The following is a 23,374-nucleotide window of genomic DNA, read 5'->3' as shown; positions in this document are numbered from 1 at the left end:
ATAGGTATATATGCACACAGCAAGCTCCATAAGTAGGATTTGCGATAAAGACCAGGTTAGTCTGTTCATATGATGTTGATTGAGCGTTACCCTTGGCCTGGGACTCTGAGAATGACTCCCCTACACTTCTTCAAATGGTGTCATGGGATTCTTTACTTCTGCCTGAGTGTAGATTGGGACACAGGGTTATTATTTTATCAAAAGTAGATAGTTAGTTTTGGGCGAGGAACTGACTGACCAGGAACATGCACTTGAGACTGGGGAGTTAGACTTTCCCAGCCTCACATCATTAAGTTGGGGCGCTCAGTGCTGAATGTGATTTGTCCATCTGATTCCCATACTTAGTTAAAATGAGCTAAACATTTATCTTTAACTTGAAAGTTGACAATTTGATTATATCTAAATTCTATCATCCAATAAACCACACATTTCAGTTTATTGCAGAAGCCATTGCAATACTCAACAGGGTTAAGTAATCAATGAGCACACAAAGTCCAATGCAACAAGGAGTATGCCAAAATTGAAAGCCAGGAAGCTTTACAGTGATCAGCTTCAGATACCATAAGGAGATCCAAGTGAACAAATCAGTTGCTTAATGAGAAAGAAATTGACGTAGAGCAATAAAAAATCCCTTCTGATTAAGTTTGTTTCAAAATCAACACTGAAAGAGCAAAGCATACATCCTGAAGCCCCAAGGATGTTCATAAAAAAACCCAAGACTGTGTTGCGACTAATTTACATTATCTCAAGCTGCAGTTGCAGCTTTTGCTTTTTCTGACAGAAAAATGTGGACAAGATGTTCTTTAATATTATCTTGTTCAAGAAAGTTCTGCCAACTGTGCAACCTAGAAACCAATCAAACTCATTGAAAAGTCAGGAACGTCCGATAAACAGTTCTTTATTTTTAGTGGCTGAGCTTTGTTATATATCAGATACAGTAATTTAACTTTATTAACTTTTGAAATGTGCTGGAAGTATTAGCTATTATAACCTTCTGAGTCAAAGCTGGTGAATAAAATTTGATAATGGTAAATGAGATAAGATACAAAATAAAAATGTTTTACTTATATGGCTTCCTTTCAGTACAGGCTTCACATAACTGAAGAGCAAATCCTTTGAGATTTCATCCATGAAAATATGTGAAATTTTAATCTGCGACATTCAAAATTTTAAATACTACGAGTGGATCAAAAAAAATCAAGATGCATGAAAACATTAAATACAAAGCAGACTGAACACTACAAACTGTAATACTGACATTTAGGTGCAGAGGATCAATGCTCCACCATAAGACACCATAATAAGAAAATTACACCTTAAGAATAAGGCCCAACTCAAACAAAAACTGGATTCTTAATCACCTGCACTACCCATAAGTACAGGAGAGGTGCACATCACCCCCATCAACTGAAAGACTGATTGACACAAATGGTGATGGCACCATCTGAGAGAAAATGGTGATGGTTTGGAATTGCAACTGATCTTTTAGAGGAGATTTAAATAGAATATGAATGGAAACAGAGGAAGGGAAAAGAAGTTGCTGGCATTGCAGCACAAGCCAGGGGAAACATCGAACCCAAATATTTCATTAGAACTAAACATTTTCGTAAAATCAAGCTCTCCCAGTTGTGTTAGAAGTCACCAGTTCTCATGAAAGTTCATCAATCTGTAAGGGTAACTCGGTTTTTCACTACTGCATGTGCATGTGACCTGTTCACATTTCCAGCATGCATGCTGTTTAATTTCAGATCTTCAATATTAACTGTGCTTTACATTTTGTGTCTTGCAATTCCAGCAATTATTTTCCTTTCTCCATTTGTGGTCATTCAGTCCCTCTTGATCTCCACCTTACCACAGACCTTCACAATGTTCACCCCTCCCTCTTGAATACTACCTTTCTAGTGATGGGTCCAGAAATGTTAATTCGGTTTCTCTCTCCAGATGCTGCCTGACTTGCTGAGTACTTCTCACAATTTTTGTTTTCATTCCAAAAATTCATAACTTGAGCCTAGAAATTTCCCTCATCTCAGCCATAAATGGCCAAACTCGTTTATCCTCTTCAAAGTGATAGGGGAGAGGGGGCTCGGGTGAAATAAATATCATAGATTTAAAGGAAAAGAAACCTTGTTAGTTCATTGGAGTGTTAGCATCTATCCCAATCAGTCTTTCTCAATTTTATGCTTCAATGAAGTATAATGGGCCAGCCTGTGAACAGCAAGTAAATGGGGAAGTAGCACGGTTGGCGCGATGCTATTACAGTGCCAGCGATCGGGGTTCGATTCCCGTCGCTGTCTGTAAGGAGTTTGTACGTTCTCCCGTGTCTGTGTGGGTTTCCTCCGGGTGCTCCAGTTTCCTCCCACATTGCAAAGACGTACGGGTAGGTTAATTGGGTTTAAAATGGCAGTGCGGACTTGTTGGGCCGGAAGGGCCTGTTACCACGCTGTAACTAAAAATTTTAAAAATTAAAATTTTTCTTTTTTAATTTTAAAATTTAAAAAAAATTTAGAATGAATAACTTTAAAAAAAAATGTACTGCCAGTTAAGAGTACAATGCTGATTTAACTCTTGCTCAATATAATATTAACTCCACTCACCAAAAATTTGAGGAAATCACAATGCTTAGCAGACAAGAATCAGTAAATTTATTTGTGGAGTTATATAGATACTAAGTGCTATATAGATGTACAATATGACATAAAATAGGATCCATCTTCAATGTAATTTTTTGCTTCATTCAATTTCTAATTGGCTACCAACTTCAGCATACAGCTGTATCATAGATAAGCATGGTGTCAACTACTTAGGGAGAATGCACAAGCTTAACTGATTTCCAATAACCAAATCTGTCATTCTTTTAAACTGTATCTTTCTCTGCTAAGTAGTAATGCAGGAAGACAATAAAACTGATATCAAACCATCCTTCACAGTCTTGCCTCTTTACTTACTAGTCAGCAGTAATTACATGTATACATCTCCACGACCAGAAACTACAATTTTGTTTTAAACTAATGCATTTTAGTCAAAAATACTGCCACCTTCAAACATTTCTAATTCTCTCAACTCTGCATAGGCTGATATTTTCATCCACCTAGACTCTCAGTCACCAGTCCATTCTTCACTGCACCTCAAATGGTCCGTGCAATCCTGCCCTACATCACCATTAGTCGTCACTTAAAAGCTTGTACTATTTACTACGCTATTTTTTAGCATAGTCTGAAAACTACAAAGTAGTCTCCAGAGATGCTTGCCCTCTGCAGGTTAGATTCAAGTTAGTGCTCTTAAAGTACTTTGTGATTTAAAAAATAAATGGAACAATCTATATTGAGTATACATTAGGTGCATTTTATGAAACATTAGATTTAATTGCAAGGCAAATGGGCAGTTGGATTAAACTAATGCCATGACCTACAAGTATTCAGTTTAACTTCATTGGTGAAGTTAACACTAAATTCTCACAAACACTAAATTCTCACAAACCACCCAGTACAATACAGAATATATTAAAGATGAAATCATTTTTATCCATAGCAACATATCAAGTCCAAAATATTCTTAGAATATACAATTTGTAAATTTAATAATGTTACACAGATTCATTAGATAATGTGCACGAACAATAATCTCTTTCACCATGTGCATTTAATGAGATTCTCCCTACCTTTGACATTAACGTAACTAAACCTCTTCATTCCCACTGGGATCCCAGATTTCTTTGCTGTCTTCCCCCAAAGCAACATCAATAAAGATGTATTTACATAGTATCTCAATGTTGTAAACAAAAAGTCCAAATGTTTTATTGAGGTTTAAGCAGATAAAGATTGAGAGACTGAGATCCGGAAAGACTGAGAGGAATTTGGTCAAAAATTGTTTAAAAGGAGGAAACATCTGAGGTGGTATCTCTGGAGTGTGGCGTACAGACAGCACATGCTACAATAGAGGAATTACGGGCTGGGGAAAAATGACTGTGTGTGAGTTGTTGGAAGAATATTTGTGGGTGGAGAGATATAATCTTGGTAGACAGTTGCACAGGTATTAGCAGCCTTTGCTTTGGTAATTATTTGTCACAGGGCAGCTGGATGAGTATTTTTCTTTGATGCTGCAGCGTTTTCACACTATTCATCATCAATGACTCAACATCAGATCAGAGCAATTTTGACAACATCATTATGCATCATGTTGTTTCACAACTGTGGAAAGCACCATAATTTTTCACCCAATGCAAAATTTGACATTTATCTGCCCCATCGAGTCAATCACACATCTAGTACGGTTGCTGATTCGCAAAAGCACTTGAGTTCCCAGGTCAGGACTGCATAAATACCAAATTTCTTCAGATAATGCAACTAAATTATCTTTAAAAGAAAATCATAGCTAATTAAAACAATCTTCTTCTAATCAACAATAGTGGGAAATAGACAGTTCTACATTATATTGCACCTAGCAATCCATTGATCCATTATTTTTCCGCAATTCAGAAAATAAAACAATTTAAGCATGATTTAAGTGTAGAGGAAATATCTTTTCAATGATTTCCCCATCAATATTAATACCCCTAATTTTGATGTTACATTTATATTACATAACCACATCCACTACAGTTGTGCAGATCCTATTACTGTTGTTCTCCAATTACAATTTCAGTAGATTGTTCAACTAAACTGTGTTTCTGAAAAAAACTGACTTCAGTGAAAGGGAATTGCACAGACTTGTAATGTAGGCCTTTAACCATTACCTAGACAAGCTGGCTGAGAAGGAAAGTGTCAAAAAAAACCTTTTTTTTAACTGGGCATCAGATATGGCACTGTTGCAACTTGAGATTTGACTTGCATGTGCTGATGCCCATTGCTTAAGGAAGACCCTACCCAAATCACAAGATGATTTTTCAAAGACTTGTAACTGAGTTGTAGATATGACTATCAAAACTGGAGAATACATTTATTAACTCCGGTAACTTGCAAAAGTCAGTAGGAACATTCATTTTTGAAAATAGCTTAAAGTAGATTCATACTTTTTAGCCTTTAAAACACTTAAATCATACCTATAAAATGTTCTACCTTGGGAACTCTCTTATTATTTTCAATATCTCCCCCTTGGTGCAAAATTCATTGCTCAAATCCAGGGACCTGATTAGTTCATGGAGTCTGCTGCAGTCTGGGTCTGTGTGGTCAGAGAGCAAGACCCAAGAATGGTCAAAACTCCAGGAGTGCATTAGGCAATCCAGTACATTGTGGTAGAGGCCTGATATTGCAGCTTCTGCAATATCACGTTTAGATAAGGTATTAGTCATTGGCATTTTGCCAAATCTCCTTTTTAGTCTTTTGTAACCAGTCAACAGTACCCATCTACTGTAATGAATGAATTGCTTTTCAACCCAATCAGAATCTATGCTCCAATGTCATAATTCCACAGTGTACATATTTAAAAATATTGCTAGTGTCCTCCATGGTTAAATATTTAACAAGTCCTTTGACACATTAGCAATTCCTTTATGCTCATCTCGAGTCCATAATGATTCTTCAGGTTTTCTCCTTAACTTGAACATTCTTCACTTATATTTTTGTCATTTTCTCTTGGGTATAAATGCATTGCCATTTTGGAGGCAGGCTACTGCTAAGACAGATGAGGCTGGAATTTTAGAATGGCAGAACCATTAGATGCAAAATTATGCTCCTTTTTGATTACTCCCTGTAGGCAAGGGATTGCCCAATGAATAGCTCAGCCTGAAAACAAATTTCTATTGCCCACAAATTATTGTTCATTATAACCTCTTAACTGGTGTTGGTGCTCCTATAACACAGAGGGAAGCAAATGTTGGCTTACGTACTCCATACTCTAAGTAACTACAGCAGTGAAGTGATTACAGTACTTAATTAGAAATCCAGCCATTTGGACTAATAAACTTGAGTCAGATATCTCATTATGGCAGTTGGGTAAATATTCAGTGAATTATATAAAGCTGAAATATAAAATGCTCATTTCAATATAACATACAGGAAAATATAGCAAAATATTCATCTGGATCATGAATGTCTGTTAGGAAGTCTAATGTCATTATCAGGTCTGACCTATTTGTGATTCTACACCCACATAGCTGATCTTTAAACTGTACTCTGAAATATACTGAACTGCTTTACAACTTGTAACAATACACAGCATCAACTTAACATAGAGAGGAAGGCATACCCAGCTCAGTCCACCCAGCAAAGCTCTCCTTTGTATCAACTGTGAGTATGCCAAAATTGAGCAATCAGTCCAGAAAAGCACGGACTGATCGTCATAATCTCAGAAATCCCAGACTCCACCATTACCATCTCTGGATATATCCTAACCTACCAGCAATACACCCCTTCCAGAGCCAAGAGCACAATGTTCGGAGGTGGGAGTGTGGGGCCCTGTAGGTTCGCAATACTAAGCCTCTCCACCATCTACAAGGTACAAATCAGAAGTGTGATGGAATACTCTCCACTTGCCTCATGAGTGCAGCACCAACAACTCAAGAAACTGAATGCCATTGAGGACAAAAAAAGTTATCTTGATTGGAAGAGCATCCACCATTAGCACACAGTGGCTGTAGGGTGTACCATCTACAAAATGCCAAACAGTTACTTGTCTGAGCTGCTCTGACTGCAACTCCCAAATGCTCAACCTTTACCACCAAGAAAAGCAGGGTGAACAAGTGCATGGGAATACCATCATCTCCAGGTTCCCCTCCAAGAACAACATCCTGACTTGGAAATACACTGCCAGTCCTTAAATCAACATTGGTCTAATCCCTGGAACTTTTTACCCAACAGCATTGTGGGAGTACCTTCATCAGAATAGATGTAGTGGTTCACCACCAACTTTTCAAGGGCAATTAGTGATGGGCAATAAATCCTGGCCCTGCTGCAATGTCCAGGTCCCAAAAATTAACATGAAAAAAAACTCCAGAGCTTATGAAGTCCTATGGTATCAGGTCAACATAGACAAGGAAGGGTTCTGCTGATTATTACTTACCACAAACACTCAACCAAAGAATCAGTACACCGCTTAGAAGAAGAGATGAAAAGGGGTGGCAGGAGGTTGGGTGGTTTGTATAGAATCTAGTCTAGGTAGGATTTCAAATGTCTGTCATCAATATAGTGTTGAAATCACTACAACGAATGGCACTCGTCATACAAAACACCAATGCCATGTTAAATAGCAAGTCAAAAGTCAGCATCAATAAGCAGCAGCAGAATTTGCAGTCTGTATCCAAATGACCCATCTTTTGTGCTGAATAATCTGCACTTCAGAGTAGCTACACCATCAGCTAGGCTACTCTGATATGTTTACAATACTGGTGTCAACTCAACTTCGCATAAAGTCCTCTATAAATCCTGTCTATACAAAGAGGGACAAATCCAATACAACTATTTAATGCCTTTGCCTGTTCAATTTTTATTAACAAAGTGATGAAGGGGATTGTTGACAGTGCTATCATGCAATAACAATAACTTACCAATAAGGTAAACAGAAAATGCAGAAATACTCAGCAGCTCAGGCAGCATCTGTGGAGAGAAAAAATAATGAGTTAAAGTCAAATATTTATGATCTTTCATCAGAACTGGCCAGTTCTATCTAAAATAGTTGAATTCAATAGAATCAAAGGGTTGTATAGGAATGTCCAGATCCCAAAGGTAAGCCCTCTGACCCACTAAGTCCCTGTCAATCTTTTTGATGATGTACTCTAATCCCATTTGCCCGCATAATCTTCTATGCCTTGCCTATTTCAGTCATCTTAAAGCCTCTCAAAAGTAGCAACTGTATCTGAATTGCACCATAACCTCCATGCTTTTATATTCTATGCCCCAGCTAATGAAGGCTAGGATTCCGTATGCCTTCCTCACCACCCTATCTAACTGCGTTGCCACCTTCAGGGATCTTTGGACATACACCAAGGTCTCACGTTGAGTCCTGAAAACTGTAATGTGCCTTGTTGGAAGATCAGATGGTCTTCCTCAACCTTATGACAGGCTCTGCTAGAACTGTATGAGAGATCAAAAGTGAGATTTGGATGGAGAATTAAAATGACAAGCAACTGGAAGCTCAAGGTCATCCTTGCAGACAGAATGAAGGTATTCTGCAAAGCAGTCACCTGACCTGCATGTGGTTTTTCTAATGTGGAGGCGATATTGTTAAGCTTTACATTTTGCAATGCACTAAATAGTGAACAGTACAAGTGAATGTCTGCTTTACCTGGAAGGAAAGTTTGGGTTCTTAAATGGTAAGAGGGGGAGGTAAAAGTCAGCTGTTACACCTCCTGCAGTTGCAAGGGGCATAAGAAGGGAAGTGAATGTTGGAGGAGCCGGAAGAGTGAACAGAAAGGTCGTCTTTATTTCTCTTTTATTTCAGATTTTCAGAAACTAGTGCTTTGTATTCACAATATCAGCATTGTGTTTTTTCAATTCTTTGTTCTCATTCACCATCTTCTACTTTTATGTCTTCCATACAGTTCAATTGTGATTAACAAGCCTTCACTATCCTCTCAACCGGCACTAGTCTCATGATTTGTGTCATTCAATTTCTCTTGGCCTCCACCCTAACACACACAGACCTTTTGTTCTCTCCACTCCTCCCCATTCTTGCCACTTAAATTAACATCGAAATTGGTCCATGCACCAAATTTCCACACAACAACCCTGTATGTTGGTTACACTTGAGGGTCTGCCAACTCCCCATTACACTGGCTCAACAAAATATACATAAGACTGAAAATTTCCAACTTGTTCATTTCTCTCTGAGGTTAAATCACTGCAGTTAATGGAAAACATGCCCACAATATGCTCTTACCGATTTCCTTTTTGCTGGAATCTGATGGCAGTTAGACACCACACTTAGTAATGGCAGGGTTAAAGAGTCATACGGTCTACTTCTGTTGCTATTTATAAACAGGGATAAGTCTCTTCCAGTACTGTTCACATTTCCAAACGTGCCAAACAGTATTTTTACTTAAAGCAGCTTGTTGACTGATTTTTTTAATACTGGCTCTTTTTTTAAATTTGGAAGTACTTTTGTCTTTCTGGGTTTGATGAATGTGTTTCAATGGGAGGAGGAGGACTTTTTGGTCCAGATTCCTGACACATCATGACATAATTACTTTGTACAATTGGCACTCTTCTTAATATCATAGTCAGATTGCGTGCATTTGGAATGTAGAGCTGTACTGTGAAGATGGAAAACTAGCTGTTTTATTCACATACAAATCCACAACACAGCTGAAGTAACTTGGTCTCTCAAGGGCCAGGATACAGTACAAATTCAGTTAGGTATCGCCAAGACAGAATGGATAAAGTAATTAGGACACATTTCTTTGCATGAAAGTTTTTAAGAACAGGATTTGCTTTGTTGCAGGGGATCGTTGAGACAGAGTTGCACTTTCAGTATGAACTAGATAGTTAATTGAAACTCTGCACATTTACAAGGCAATAGGGTGAGAAAAAAGGGTTGAGATCAGCGCTCAAAGTGCAGACATAAACACAAGGAACTGAATGATTTTGTGGATGGCTCAATGGCTTTCTGAAAGAGCAGTTTTTCCCCCTCTGTTAAAGACTCTCGAATCCTGTTAATGATACAAACTGGCCTCGCCCAGTTTTACCAATCAGGAGATATGACCAGTGGGTGGAAAATCCAGTTATTATAAAGTTACATTTCTCTGTCTTGTAATATGGGAAACCGCTAAGGGACAGTGCATTGCAGGTAGATAATAAGGTGCAAGGTCATAACAAGGTAGATTGGGAGATCAAGACAAGAATCCATCTTATTGTATCGTTGCAATAAAGGCCAATATTTTTTTAAAATTTTATTTACAGCGTGGTAACAGGCCCTTCCAGCCCTACGAGTCCGCGCCACCCATTTTAAACCCAAATTAAACTACCTGTACGTCTTTGCAATGTGGGAGGAAACCAGAGCACCCGGAGGAAACCCACGCAGACATGGGAGAACGTACAAACTCCTTACAGACAGCGACGGGAATCAAACCCCGATCGCCGGCGCTGTAATAGCGTCGCGCTAACCGCTACGCTACCATGCTGCCCATCAATGCCCATAAATATGCTATTTGTCTTCCCAATCACTTGCTACACCAGCTTGCTAACATTATGTGATTTGTACACAAGAACATCTAGTCCCCACTGTACTTTGTTCATCTGCAATTTTTCTCCATTTAGGTAACCTGCCTTTACATTCTTACAAAGTGCATGACCTCACATTCCCACATTAAATTCCATTTCAAGTTTCATGCCCTCACTCAACCCATCAGTATCCTGTTGCAGAATTCAAATATCCTCCTGCAACTTGCCCTCCAATCTATGTTCATGTCGTCAGCAAACGTGGATACCTTGCACTCTGCCCCCTCCTTCAGTTCATTAATATGAATTGTAAATAATTGAAGGCCAAGAACTGATCTCTGGGCCATATACTACTTACTTTATTAAGGACAGCTTCTACCCCACTGTGATAAGACTATTGAATGGTTCCCTTATACAATGAGATGGACTATGACCTCATGATCCACCTTGCTGTGACCTTGCACCTTATTGCACTGCACTTTCTCTGTAGCTGTGACACTTTACTCTATACTGTTATTGTTTTTTACTTGTACTACATCAATGCACTCTGTACTAACTCAACGTAACTGCACTGTGTAATGAATTGACCTGTACAATCCGTTTGTAAGACAAGCTTTTCACTGTATCTCGGTACAAGTGACAATAATAAACCAATACCAATTATTTCCTTCTAGACAGTAAAAGACCTGTTTGTTTGACTTCTATGAGATAACCAATTTTCAATCCATGTTAAGACATTTTTCCCAGTTCCTTGAGCTCTAATCTTGTGCACCAGCCTGTGGCACTTTATCAAAAGCCTACTGGAAATCCAAATACACTGCATCTACAGGTTTCCCTCTATTCTTCAACTGTTGTCTATTTGACAATAGAAAAAACCTATTTAAGAAAGGTAAAATAATTCTAATTAGTATTCAAGGATGAGTTTACCCTTCAGCTGTTTAAATTCTCTAGCCACCCAAGTTTTGCCTCCACAATTTCTCCTACTTTGGAATGCATTGCAGACATCCACCAACACTGATCCCAAATCAGTGTTGTTCAATAGCCAATGATGAGGGAAGAGAGGAGAATGGTGTGCCCACGTCCTTATTTAAAAATTTAAGCACGTATTAAAAATTTAATCGTATTTTCATTTTCTGGAAGAGGGCAGCTCTTGCTTCATGTCAAGCACTTTACAGCTAATTGAGATGTTATGGTGTGGAGATTTAGTCCATCCTTTTGTTATAAAACACCACCGCAAGTTACCTTCCTTCTGACTGACAATGAATTGCATTACATTGATGGAGGATCACAAAAAGTTAAAATGTAATTTGAGGTCAATCGTCTTTAACTTTGGATCTTATATATTTGAGAAAATATGGTTCAGGATTTATTCAAGTCATAGTACAACTTTCTCTATTAACTTTATTTTGTATTGATCAGTTGACTATTTTTGTAAATTTGGATAGAGGATTCCTGCAATTTCTGGAGCGTCACATTAAGTTTGGAAACCATTCCTGAAATATATTTCTGGGTTATTGATTTCATGCAGAAATTTGCTTTGTCTTTTTAGTCTGTAACTGCTAATGAGAATTGGATGAATTGAAAGTTATCAGTCCATGATATAGCGGATAGTGTTAAATATTTTTTTGAAGATGTTTGGAAATACTAGTGGTGTTTACACTAGGGAAATCCTTAATGTAAAAAAATATATTGATTTGTACATTTGTGTCACTAGAACTATCTCCTTTGATAACCTAATGTGCATTGATGGGTGTTAATGTACTTAAATGTCTGTCGAAAAGGAATAAGGTGAGTGATCAGGAGACTGAAGTGCTGGATGGAAAACAAAGCAGCAAATCAGGAGTGCAATGGAATATAATACATTTTCATCTGACCTGTCATAAATGAGAAAAGAGAATTAACACAAGAAACCGAGAGCAGTGCTTAAGAATTGATGGTATGACATTGAGAACTGATGATATCCTAACTATTAAATATAAGAAGTTAACATGGTGCTGCTTTATTAACAGTTACTGGATTGATAGTAGGCAAACACAGCTAGGCTGATAATAGCTTCTGGAAGGTTGAAAGAAACAAAAATCTACACATTAATGTTGACAAATAATCAAAACCTTGGTAAATACTTTGTAGCTGATACCTGCGACCCATCAATTGTAATGTGCACTTGTAATCATGATGTATGTTGCGTCAACCAGTCACGGAACATTAAGGTTTTGCATATCATTTTGTAAGATTAATGCCACACAATTTATATTTATATTTAAAAAACAAACTGCTGGAGGAACTCTGCGAGTCAGGCAGCATCCATGGTGGCAAAAGGATTGTCGACGTTGCAGGCTGAGACCCTGCATCAATCCTGATGCATGGTTTTGATCCAAAATATCAACCATCCCTTTACTTCCATAGATGCTGCCTGACCCGCTGAGTTACTCCAGCAGTTTGTTTTTTCCCTCCAGATTACAGTATCTGCCATCTCGTGTCTCAAAATCATTTATATTATTGTGCTTCTGAATTAATAATTTTAATGTAACAAAAAAGGAAGTTTAAAAACAATTTGTTCATTTGTGTATTTTAGCAAATCTCAGTGATGTTTCACCATGATTTAAAGAAAATGCAGCTTTATGGAACTGAGATTATTAACAAAATTTCAGAGCGATGCAGTGAGTAAAGCCGCCACCTCTCAGCTCTGCTGATCTGGGCTCAATCCTGACCTCTGGCCCCAGTATCACCACTCCCCCTCTTCTCTTTGTACTGGTATCAGCCTTCTCCATTCTTAGTCCTGACGCAGGGTTTCGACCTGAAACGTCAACAGTTTCTCTTCTCCCCCGCTCCCCCCACGAATGTTGCTTGACCTGCTGAATTCCTCCAGCAGGTTGCTTGTTGCTCCAGATTCTAACATCTGCAGACTCTTGTGCCAGCTTGCCAGGATATTGGTCCCCCTCCAGTTCAGGAGCAACCCACCCCTCTTGTACAAAACAGCTCTGCCCCAGTGGAGATCCCATTGGTTCAAGACCCTGAATCCCTCCTTCCTTCACCAGCTCCTCAGCCACACATTCATCTGCTCTATTCTCCTATTCCTACTCTTATTCACGAGTGACACCGGGAATAAACCAGAAGAACCAATCAAAGGTCCTTTTTAACCTTCTTCCTAACTCTCTACATTCACTTTGAAGGACCTCATCCTCTTTCTACCTTTGTTATTGGTACCAATGTGTACAGTGACCTCTGCTGCTCACCCTCCCTCTTGAGAATGTTCTGCAACCAATCGAAGACATTCCTGACCCTGGCAACCGGGGGTCAACACACCATCACTACGTCAAATAAGTAGATCAAGTGAAGACAGCAACTTTTCTTCACTAAAATATATTGTAATCCTAATGGCTCTTTCCAACAACCTTAACTTTGTGGGCACCATAATTATTTGTAGATATTTTTAAAATTCCAGATTTACATTATAACATTACCAGAGTTCACAAACAGATCAAAGTGGGATAGAAAATTAGTGGCAGGCAACAGAAGGTTCGAGGTTGTTTCTACGGACTGAGCGGAAGAGAGCAGTCACCTAATCTGCTTTTAGTTTCTCCAGTGCAGATAGGACCCTATTATGAACATGGAATGCAATCCATTAGATTGGAAGATTAACCTGGAAGGTCTGGTTGGATCTCTAGATATTGGGGGGGGGGGGGGGGGGGGGGGGGGGGGGGGAGGGAGGAAGAGGAGAATGGTTGGTGAAGGTGAGAGAGTAGACCAGGAAGTCATGAAAGGAATGGTGTTTTCATAATACTGAAAGAGGAGAGCAGAGGAATCTTATTGAAGGTGGCAGATGTTGCAAAGGACAATGACCAGAGGTTGAAGTTTAGTTGAGGTAGCTGTGCAAATCTGTGGGCTTGTAATGGATGTTTGTGGCTATTCCCTGAGATGACAACATAGGGATTCAGAAAGAGAAGAGTCAGAGATGGACCATGGGAAGATAAGAGCAAGATGAAATGTGGCAGCAAAAGTAATGAAATTTTTGAGTTCTGCATGAGTACAGGAAACAGCACCAATGCAGTAGTCAATGTACCAGAAAAAGAGTTGAGGGAGGGGGCCCAAGTAGGACTGAAACAAAGACTACATATCCCACAAAAAGACTGGCAAAGCTTGGGCCAATGTTGTTATTGTTGGGCCTTGTTACACCTTTTGATCTGAAGAATGAGTGGAGTTGAAAGAGAAGCTGTTCAGAGAATGAGTTCAGTCAGGCAAATGATTGTGTTGGTGGAGGGGAACTGATTGGGCCTCTTTTGAATGAAGAATCAAAGGACCCTCAGGCCATTTTAATGTAGGATGACAGTGCAGAGGGATTGAACACCAATGGTAAAGAGGAGCCATTTAGGCTCGGGAAATTGGAAACACTCAAAGTGGTGGAGGTGTGTGTCATTGATGCAAGTGGGAAAGGACTACACCAGCTAAGGAAGGGTGGAGTTAAGGTAGGAAGAAGCAAGTTCAATGGGCCAAGAGCAGCCTATATGTGGAGTGGGAAGGTTAAGGTAGTCAATGTCATGTTAGCAGTGGACAATGGAAACGGTAAAGGCCAGAGGGACATTTGTTTTCTTCAGCTTTTATAAAGGTTCTTATCACCCTGCACATCAGACACCAAACTGCAGAGCTTTAATCATTACCCTGTAAAACCACAGTATTAGATAATTATGCAAATATGGATATGATCTACTTGATGAATTCCCAGACCTGTTATACATAAAGTAGAAGCAAGAGCAGGCTACCTCAATTCAGAAATCAGCAAGCATCGTTACAATTGTACAGGGGTACTGTCGAGGCCACTCCTGGAATTCTGTGCCGAGTTTCAGTTCACCTACCGAAGAAGAGGTACACTAACTTTGGAGGCAGTCCAAATGAGATTCAATAGGCTAATTCCTGAGATGATAGGGTTATCTTTATCATGAGCAGCTAAAGAAATTAAATCTATGTTCTTTGGAGTTTAGAAGTACGAGGGTTGATCTTTCTGAAAGACAAGAGATCCTGTGGGGGCATGACAAGGTAGATGTCGGTATGTTTCAACTAAAAAGGTGAATCTCGAATGAGGGGACACAGTTACAAGATTAGGGGCTATTATTTAAAGCTGAGGTACATAGGAATTCCTTCCCTTAAACATGATGAATCTCTGGAATTCTCTACCCAGGAGGTAAAGTGCCGGCAAGATCAATGGAGGTATTTAAAAAGTTGATAAATTTTTGAAAGATTGGGGAATCATGGCTACGGGGAATGAGTACGGAGCAGGAGATAAGCTATGATCACACTGAACCGCTGGGCAGGCTTGAGGGGCCAAGTAGCCTGCTCTTGCTCCTACTTTATGTATAACAGGTGTGGGAATTCATCAAGTGGATCATAGCAATATTTACATAATTATTTAATATTGTGGTTTTACAAGGTAACAAGTCAATCTGCCCTACAAAGAGAATAATGCTCAACTTTCTTCCACACATTGGTACAGTGAAAAACTTGTCTTGCATACCGCTCGTACAGATCAATTCATTACGCAGTGCACTGAGGTAGTACAGAGTAAAAACAATAACAGAATACAGAGTAAAGTGTCAGTCACAGGGGCAGTGCAGGTAGACAATAAGGTGCAAGGTCATAACAAGGTAGATTGTGAGGTCAAGAGTCCATCTCATCGTATAAGGGAACCGTTCAACAGTCTTATCACAGTGGGATAGAAGCTGTCCTTGTGCCTGGTGGAATCTGCCCTCAGGCTCCTGTATCTTCTGCCTCATGGGAGAGGGGAGAAGAGAGAATGACCGGGGTGGGTGGGGTCTTTGATTATACTGGCTGCTTCACCAAGGCAGCGAGAAGTATAGACAGAGTCCATGGAGGAGAGGCTGGTTTCCGTGACTGGGCTGTGTCCATAACTCTCTGCAGTTTCTTGTGGTCCCGGGCAGAGCAGTTGCCATACCAAGCTGTAATGCATCCAGATAGGATGCTTTCTATGGTGCATCGATAAAAGTTGGTGAGTGTCAAAGGGGACATGCCAAATTTCTTTAGCTTCCTGAGGAAGTAAAGGGGCTGGTGAGCTTTCTTGGCCATGGCGTCTACGTGGTTGGACCAGGACAGGCTATTGGTGATAAAACTGCAACAATCACCCTGAGGTAATGCTGAATTTAAGAGTAGGGCAAAAAGAGTTTAAATATGATAACTGTAAGAGTATGTGAAAAATAGCTTAAGTGTGATCAAGACTACAGATAACCTCCGTGTGATGGGGGTGGGGTGCATTCCTAGAAAACAGTCTAGAATTTTCTGTAATACAAAGCTGCATGAAATGCAAATTAAAAAAAATAAATTGTTAATTTATTTACTTTTTCCACATAAATTTCGTCAGAGCAGATATTTATTCAGTATCCCAGATTTTGTTAGTGATTTGTGAATTCCGCAAGGACAAATTTCTGTTACCCAAACTGCCATAACGCAGGGTTGACCGTATTTAGTGTTATCTAATTACCCAAAATAGACTACTGTAAGAGAAATGAAAATATAATTCTCTGTGAACACCACAGCAGTATTAGATTGTGCATTGTGGTTTCACTTTGTAGCAATCCCACCCCACCCCCACCCATGAATGATAAGTAAACTCTGCAGCAATGGTCAACTACAACCAGACATCACAACTTTATAAACACCAACTTCAGCAAGAAATCCATTATGAATTGAAGGTGACCTTCTGACTGTCTTCACCTCATTTATGAAAATTAAATTCCCACCAGATTCAGCAAGATAAAGCTCCAGCAAGTACTAAATCTTGGGAAGCCAGGGTAATCTAAAACTGAAGAGATATCAAATGACAACAAATGATGACGGCCAGTCCCTCTCCTTGCCAGACAGACTGTCACCAGGCCAGAAAGGACAAAAAAAAATTTCAAACCAACACATATCATTTATAGATAATGGATCAATAATTTTTAAACAGGCATAAAATTAAAAATTTGCAAGCATTCAGAGGTCATTGTGTGCATCTCTGATGAGTTCTAGTACCTATATTATGAAAGGATATGGGAGCTTTGGAGAACATGATTACAAAATTTACAGGGAAACCATTGAAACTGATAGGTTTTATCTACAGGGAAGATTGAACAATATTTGCCTCTTTTCTCCAGAAAAAGATGAGCTGATACAAGTCTTCAAGATTATGAAATATAGAATATAAGGTAGGTCCAAAAATATATTTTTAATTACAGAAGGAACTAGAATGAGAAATCAAATGCAGAAGAGATTCTAAACAATCCAATGCAGAACTGAGGAGAAACCATTTTACCTGGAGACTGGTTCTAATGTGGACATTAGTATAACAAATAAAGTGCTTGAGGTAACAAGCATAGACGCATGTGTGAGGAAAAAGAGCACGAGAGAAAAAGGGTACGTCGATGAGATTAGATGAAGGTGGCAACTAAAAATCCCATGAGAAGATCAACATAATGTAGAACAGCGGAACATGGTGGGAGTGCTTTTCAGGCTCCTGAAAGTAGAAAAATGTTTGGAAAGAATTGATCAAGAAATAGAGAAAGTGTATTTAACCTTTAAATAATTAAATTAATCTAATTATTTAGGTAATTAAATCGGCAAAAGTAAATTTGGAGAGTGACCCTTGAGTGGTCAATGCATATGGAACCAAACAGCAAAAAGGCAATTTTAGATCCCTTTGTGTGCAATGAGGCAACATTAATTAGTGGTCACAATGAAGGGAATCCTCTAATAAAAAGTAATCCTATCAAGACAGAATTTTGTATGAAGTTCAAGAGAGATGCAGTTTAGACAATAAATAATCTTGAATTTATAGAAACATCTTGCATCTGTGACAGGTGAACTCGCTACGGTAGATTTGGAAAATAAGATTTGAAGGTTTGCCAGTAGACAAATGACAATAAGCACTAAAATAAGTATTTCAAAATTCACAAGTTTACCATCCACTGAGAGGTGACAATTCCATGCTAAAAGTGATGTATTATGTGGTCAATTAAGACTATAAGACATGGGAGCAGAATTAGGCCATTCAGCCCTTTGAGTCTGCTCCATCATTCAATCATGGCTGATTTATTTTTCCCTCTCAACCCCATTCTCCTGCCTTTTCCCTGTAACCTTTGACACCCTTACTAATCAAGAACCTATCAACCTCCGCTTTAAATGTACCCAATGACTTGGCTTCCACAGTTGCCTGTAACAATGAATTCTACAGATTCACCACCCTCTGGCTAAAGAGGGTCCTCCTCATCTTTGTTCTAAAGGGACGTCCTATTCTGAGGCTGCGCCCCCTGGTCCTAGACTCTTCCACGACTGGAAACATCCTCTCCACGTCCACTCTATCCAGGCCTTTCAATATTCAGTAGGTTTCAATGAGATCCCCCCCTCATCCTTCTAAACTCCACTGAGTACAGGCCCGGAGCCATCAAATGCTCCTCATATGTTAACTATTTCATTCCCAGAATCATTCTTGTAAACCTCCTCTGGACACTCCCCAATGCTAGCACATCCCTCCTTAGATATGGGGCCCAGAACTGCTCACAGTACTCCAAATATAGTCTGACCACCGCCTCATAAAGCCTCAGCATTACATCCTTGCTTTTATATTCCAGTCCTCTCGAAATGAATGCTAACATTGCATTTGCCTTCCTTACTACTGACTCAACCTGCAAGTTAACCTTTAGGGAATCCTGCACTAGATCACCCAAGTCCCTTTGCAGCTCCGATTTCTGAACTCGCTCCCCCTTTAAAAGATAGTCTACGCCTTTATTCCTTCTACCAAAATGCATGATTATTAAGGATAATCTTAAAAGAAAATGAAAATCAAGACTTCAGATTTGGAAATTGGGAATTAGTACTGAAAATGCTAGAAAAACTCAGCACATCAGACAGCACCTGCGGAAAGAGGAACAATTAATGTTTCAGAATCTGATGGAGGATACTGGACCTGAAATGTTAACTGTTTGTCCACAGATGGTGTCAGACCTGCTGAGTTTTTTCAGCACTTGCTGTGTTTAATCCATAAAAACAAAAAGAGGCTTTCAGTTTTGTCAAACAAAGTGCAAGTCATGGGACTGGGAGAATTACAGAATATGAAAACCATGAAGAAATTGTTGAACTTGGAGAATCTAGTTTATGAGTATATAAAGGAATATAAAGTATGTTTGGGTATAAAAGTTAGGAAATCATATTGTAGCTGTACAAAGCTTCGGTGAGGCCACATCAGGAGTACTGTGTGCAGTTCTGGTTGTCACAGTTTAGAATGAATGTGGAGGCTTTGGAGAGAATGCAGTAGAGGTTTACCAGGATGTTGCCTGGATCAGAGTGCATTAGCTATTAGGAGAGGTTGGACAAACTTGAATTGTTTTCTCTGGAAAACTATCTTGAATGCACTCAAGGAGATGATTCGTCAAATCTACTTTTGCCAATTTAATTCCCTAGTCTATTTAAAGATTAAAGGCCCTATAGTTATTGTATTAATCTGGCTATACACTTCATTTCTGAGGGGCAGCCTGATAGAAGTATATAACATTAGTAGAGGCAGAGATACAGTAGGTGGTCAGCGTTTTTTCCCTGGGTGCAAGTGTCAAATATGAGAGTGTATGGGTGTAAGGTGAGAGTAGAAAATTTAGAGGAGATCTGTGAGGCAAGTTTTTTTTAAAATATATATACACACTGTGATAGGTGCTTGGAATGCGTTGTCAGGAGAGGTGGTAGAAGCAGATATGACAGCAACTTTTATGAAGATTTAGAAATACACAAGAACAGGCATGGAATAGAGGGATAAGGACCAGGTGCAGGCAGATGGGGATTAATTTGCCATCGTGGCAATGACATGGTGGGCCCAAGAGCCTGTTCCTATGCTATACTGTTCTATGCTTCTATATAGGACTATAGTAACAGCTTCTACAATGGTGCAATATGAGCAAAAATAACTGAGCGCCGTTGGATATAATTATGGGAAATAAAAAAAGGCAGCATTAAATAAATATCTGGTATCCTTCACTGGATAGAATAAAGATAGCAGAAAAAGAGGAGAACTAAGGATCTAGCAATACAGAGGAAAGTAAAAATTGATATCACTAAGGAAAAAGTACTAAATAAAATTGGTAAAAATATCTAACATATGGTTTTATTGAGAGAAAAAAAATCACATTTGACAAATTTAATGGTTTTATGAGGCTTTAACTTGGTAAGTAGATAATGCAGAAATCAGTTGATTTTCAAAGGCATTTAATAAGGTACCATGTAAGAGGTTAAATAAACTAAGATCAGGGGTAGCATATTGGCATGACAGAAAATAGTGGGAATCAATGGGTCTTTATCAGATGAGTTGAATAAAATGTGGGGTGACATGGGAATCATTATTGGCCATTAGCAGTTTACAATTGACATAAATGTATCCAATGATGACTTGAATCTATTTGAAACACTGAGGTACATTTGAAACATTCAAAATCTAGGACCCTGCGATGTCATTAGCAGGAAAGCGGTAGAAATCACAAAAAACGCGTGACCATGCACTTGAAATCCAGGGGAATTAGGCTGTGTGTGGAATCTTCAATAACAAGGTTAAAACAGACCCAATCTCACCGTAGAAAGATGTCATCCGAACATTTTTCTCAATCTTTCTCATTGTAAACCTCATCTCCAACAAGCTTGTCAGAGTGGAGCTATGAATTAATAGAAAACCCTTCTTAAAGTACACAGTTAATGTCAGGACCCTTAACAGTGCTGATGTACAGAGGGATCTTGGGGTCCAAGTCCATAGCTCCCTGAAAGTGGCTGCACAAGTCAATAGGGTGGTAAAGAAGGCATATAGCATGCTTGCCTTTACTAGTCAAAGCAGAGTTCAAGAGTCAGTAGGTTATGTTGCAGCTTTATAAAACCTGGGTTAGGCCACACCTGGAGTATTGCATTCAATTTTGGTTGCCCCATTGTAGGAAGAATGTGGAGGCAATGGAGAGGGAGCAGATGTTTACCAGGATGCTTCCTGGATTAGAGAGCATATGCTATAAGAAGAGGTTGTTTTCTCTGGAGCGGCAGAGGCTGAGGGGAGACCTGATAGAAGTTTATAAAATTATCAGAGGCATAGATAGAGTAGACAGCCATTATCTTTTCCCAGGGTTGAAATGTTTAATACCAGAGGGCCTGCATTTAAGGTGAGAGGGGGAAAGGTCAAAGGACATGTGCAGGGCAAGTTTTTTTTTTACACAGATAGTAAATCCAAAATGTGCTGCTGGGGAGGTGGTGGAGGCTGATACGATAGAGGCATTTAAGAGGCTCTTAGATAGACAGATGAATGTGCAGAGAATGCAGGGATATGGACCATTTGCAGGCAGAAAGGATTAGGTGTCAGCTTAATTTGGCACAACATCGTGGACTGAAGGGCCTGTCATATGCTGTACTGTTCTATGTTCCATGTGCGTTGCATCCATTTAGGACTAATGTCACTCCAATCTCAGTCATCAAACTACAGCATACTGACAACCTTCATTCAGAGGCCTAGCTCCAAATCATTGTTGGCTTGTTCAGTGAAGCATGAGAGAATTGGCCTTGCACTAAATGTTCACAAAATAAAGGTCTTCTATCAACTGGCTACTGATGAATAACCTTGATTCCCAATGACAAAGATGCATGTTGAAACCCCAAAAACCTAGATCAATTCCCATATCTCGAGAGCTAACACTCTGTGACAGCAGCTGTCAATGATGAAATTTGCCCATAGTGCACTAACAAAGCCTTTGGCCATCAGGGAAATAGTTTAAAGATCAAGACTGCATACCCAGTACGAACTCAAGGTCTACTGGTACACCTTCCTAAGTTTTGAATAGGAAGGTGATCCCCACCTTCCTATAAACATGAGAAACATGGACTACCTATGGATAGGCATCTTAAAGCACTGAAAAGGTATCACCAGTGCAGCCTTTTTAAAATCTTCCAAATCTACTAGTAGGTTAAGCAAACTAAAATTAGTATCTTCTCCCAGGCCAACACCTCCAGCATTAAGGCTCTAACTAAACCACACTAGCTCCAATAGGCCATATTGTTTCCATACCCACTCATCCTATCAAGTACCTCTGCCCAAGGTAGAGTCTGAAGGTCCCACACTGGCATCTGCCCCCAAGAACCTGCGGAAACAAGTTACTCTTGATTCCAGAGGAAAGATCTAAGCAGCAGCAGTTTAATACTGATTTTGCCATGAATGACACAGAACATCAATAATTTATTCATTATTTCATGTTACTTGGAAAATCTGAGTTACTTTTGCAATCCTGTTGCAATTTGCACATCTTGGTCACACAGACAGCATGATTTCCCCATACAATGCTCTTTACAGGGGATTTGGACCACACAGCCCTGAGGGTGTCTGTTGTTCAGCATTCTCATGACAGTGGGGTCTTATACCCCCATCATCAACCATCTTTAGATATTCTTGGGTATCCTGCATTAAAGCACAGCCGCCAAAGTGACTGCTGTTGCACTTAGAGTTGCCCAGGAATTCTAGTGCAATCTCATTTGGCCCAGTTTACGCCCCACAATCCCACTGACCAGAACAGTTCTACCTCTTTCAAGAATAATCAATGAAATGCCTGACCAATGTCAGAATTTGTGCCACTATATTATGTCAGATAGCAGAGCACATGATCATAAGAGATTTATTTCTTTCCATCCATATGAAGAGCAATAAGTATTTAATCTTTACAAACATTTATGAATGTCTGCTACATCACCATTCACTCTTCGGGACACGTGCCTGACATGCGTACTATTTTTCGCTATAACCAATAGCGTGCCTCTCTGTTGTATCCAAATGTTGACAATGTATCTTGTCCAGTCTTTTCAAGTTACAAAAGTTGTAGCTTAACAAAACATTTTCCAGGAAACCACCCCATTTGCTAATCGAGGAAACACTGTAAATTCATTCCTTTATTACAATTCCTTAAATTACTTCAGTTAGAATTCAGTAAAAAGATAAATTGGAAGGACAATCATGTTTTACTTTATGTTTATTAGCATTTGGAAGTGTTAATTTTACCCTTGATAAGTTATAGATAGGCAGTTAGGGATACAAGAATAAACAGAAGAGAGTTATGTTTTTGCATTAATGTCTTGTTTTGCAGATTTTTTCTTGTATAATTTATGTTTTGTGGGTTGTCTGAATCTACATGCCTGTGATGAGGCTGCTGCAAGCAAATTTTTCACTGAACCTGCACCTCATTGTACTCGTGCATATGACAGTTAACTCGACTTGAAAAAGGTACAGGTGTCCCTTGTTTCAC

General features: G+C 39.2%; 1 protein-coding gene across 3 annotated transcripts in view; it reads right to left on the bottom strand.

Annotated features, from left to right (window-relative positions):
- Positions 1 to 23,374, bottom strand: part of bmpr1aa (bone morphogenetic protein receptor, type IAa) — a 201,535-nt gene that overhangs the window by 113,703 nt on the left and 64,458 nt on the right. For all 3 annotated transcript variants that reach the window (XM_052041370.1, XM_052041371.1, XM_052041372.1), the window contains exon 2: positions 7,481 to 7,529. The gene's annotated coding sequence lies outside the window, so the exon portion shown is untranslated. The remainder of the gene's footprint in view (positions 1 to 7,480; positions 7,530 to 23,374) is intronic.

The sequence above is a fragment of the Pristis pectinata genome, chromosome 30 (genome assembly GCF_009764475.1).
Source record: "Pristis pectinata isolate sPriPec2 chromosome 30, sPriPec2.1.pri, whole genome shotgun sequence".
In the NCBI taxonomy this organism is placed as follows: domain Eukaryota; kingdom Metazoa; phylum Chordata; class Chondrichthyes; order Rhinopristiformes; family Pristidae; genus Pristis; species Pristis pectinata.
This window is presented reverse-complemented; position numbering and strand designations above follow the sequence as displayed.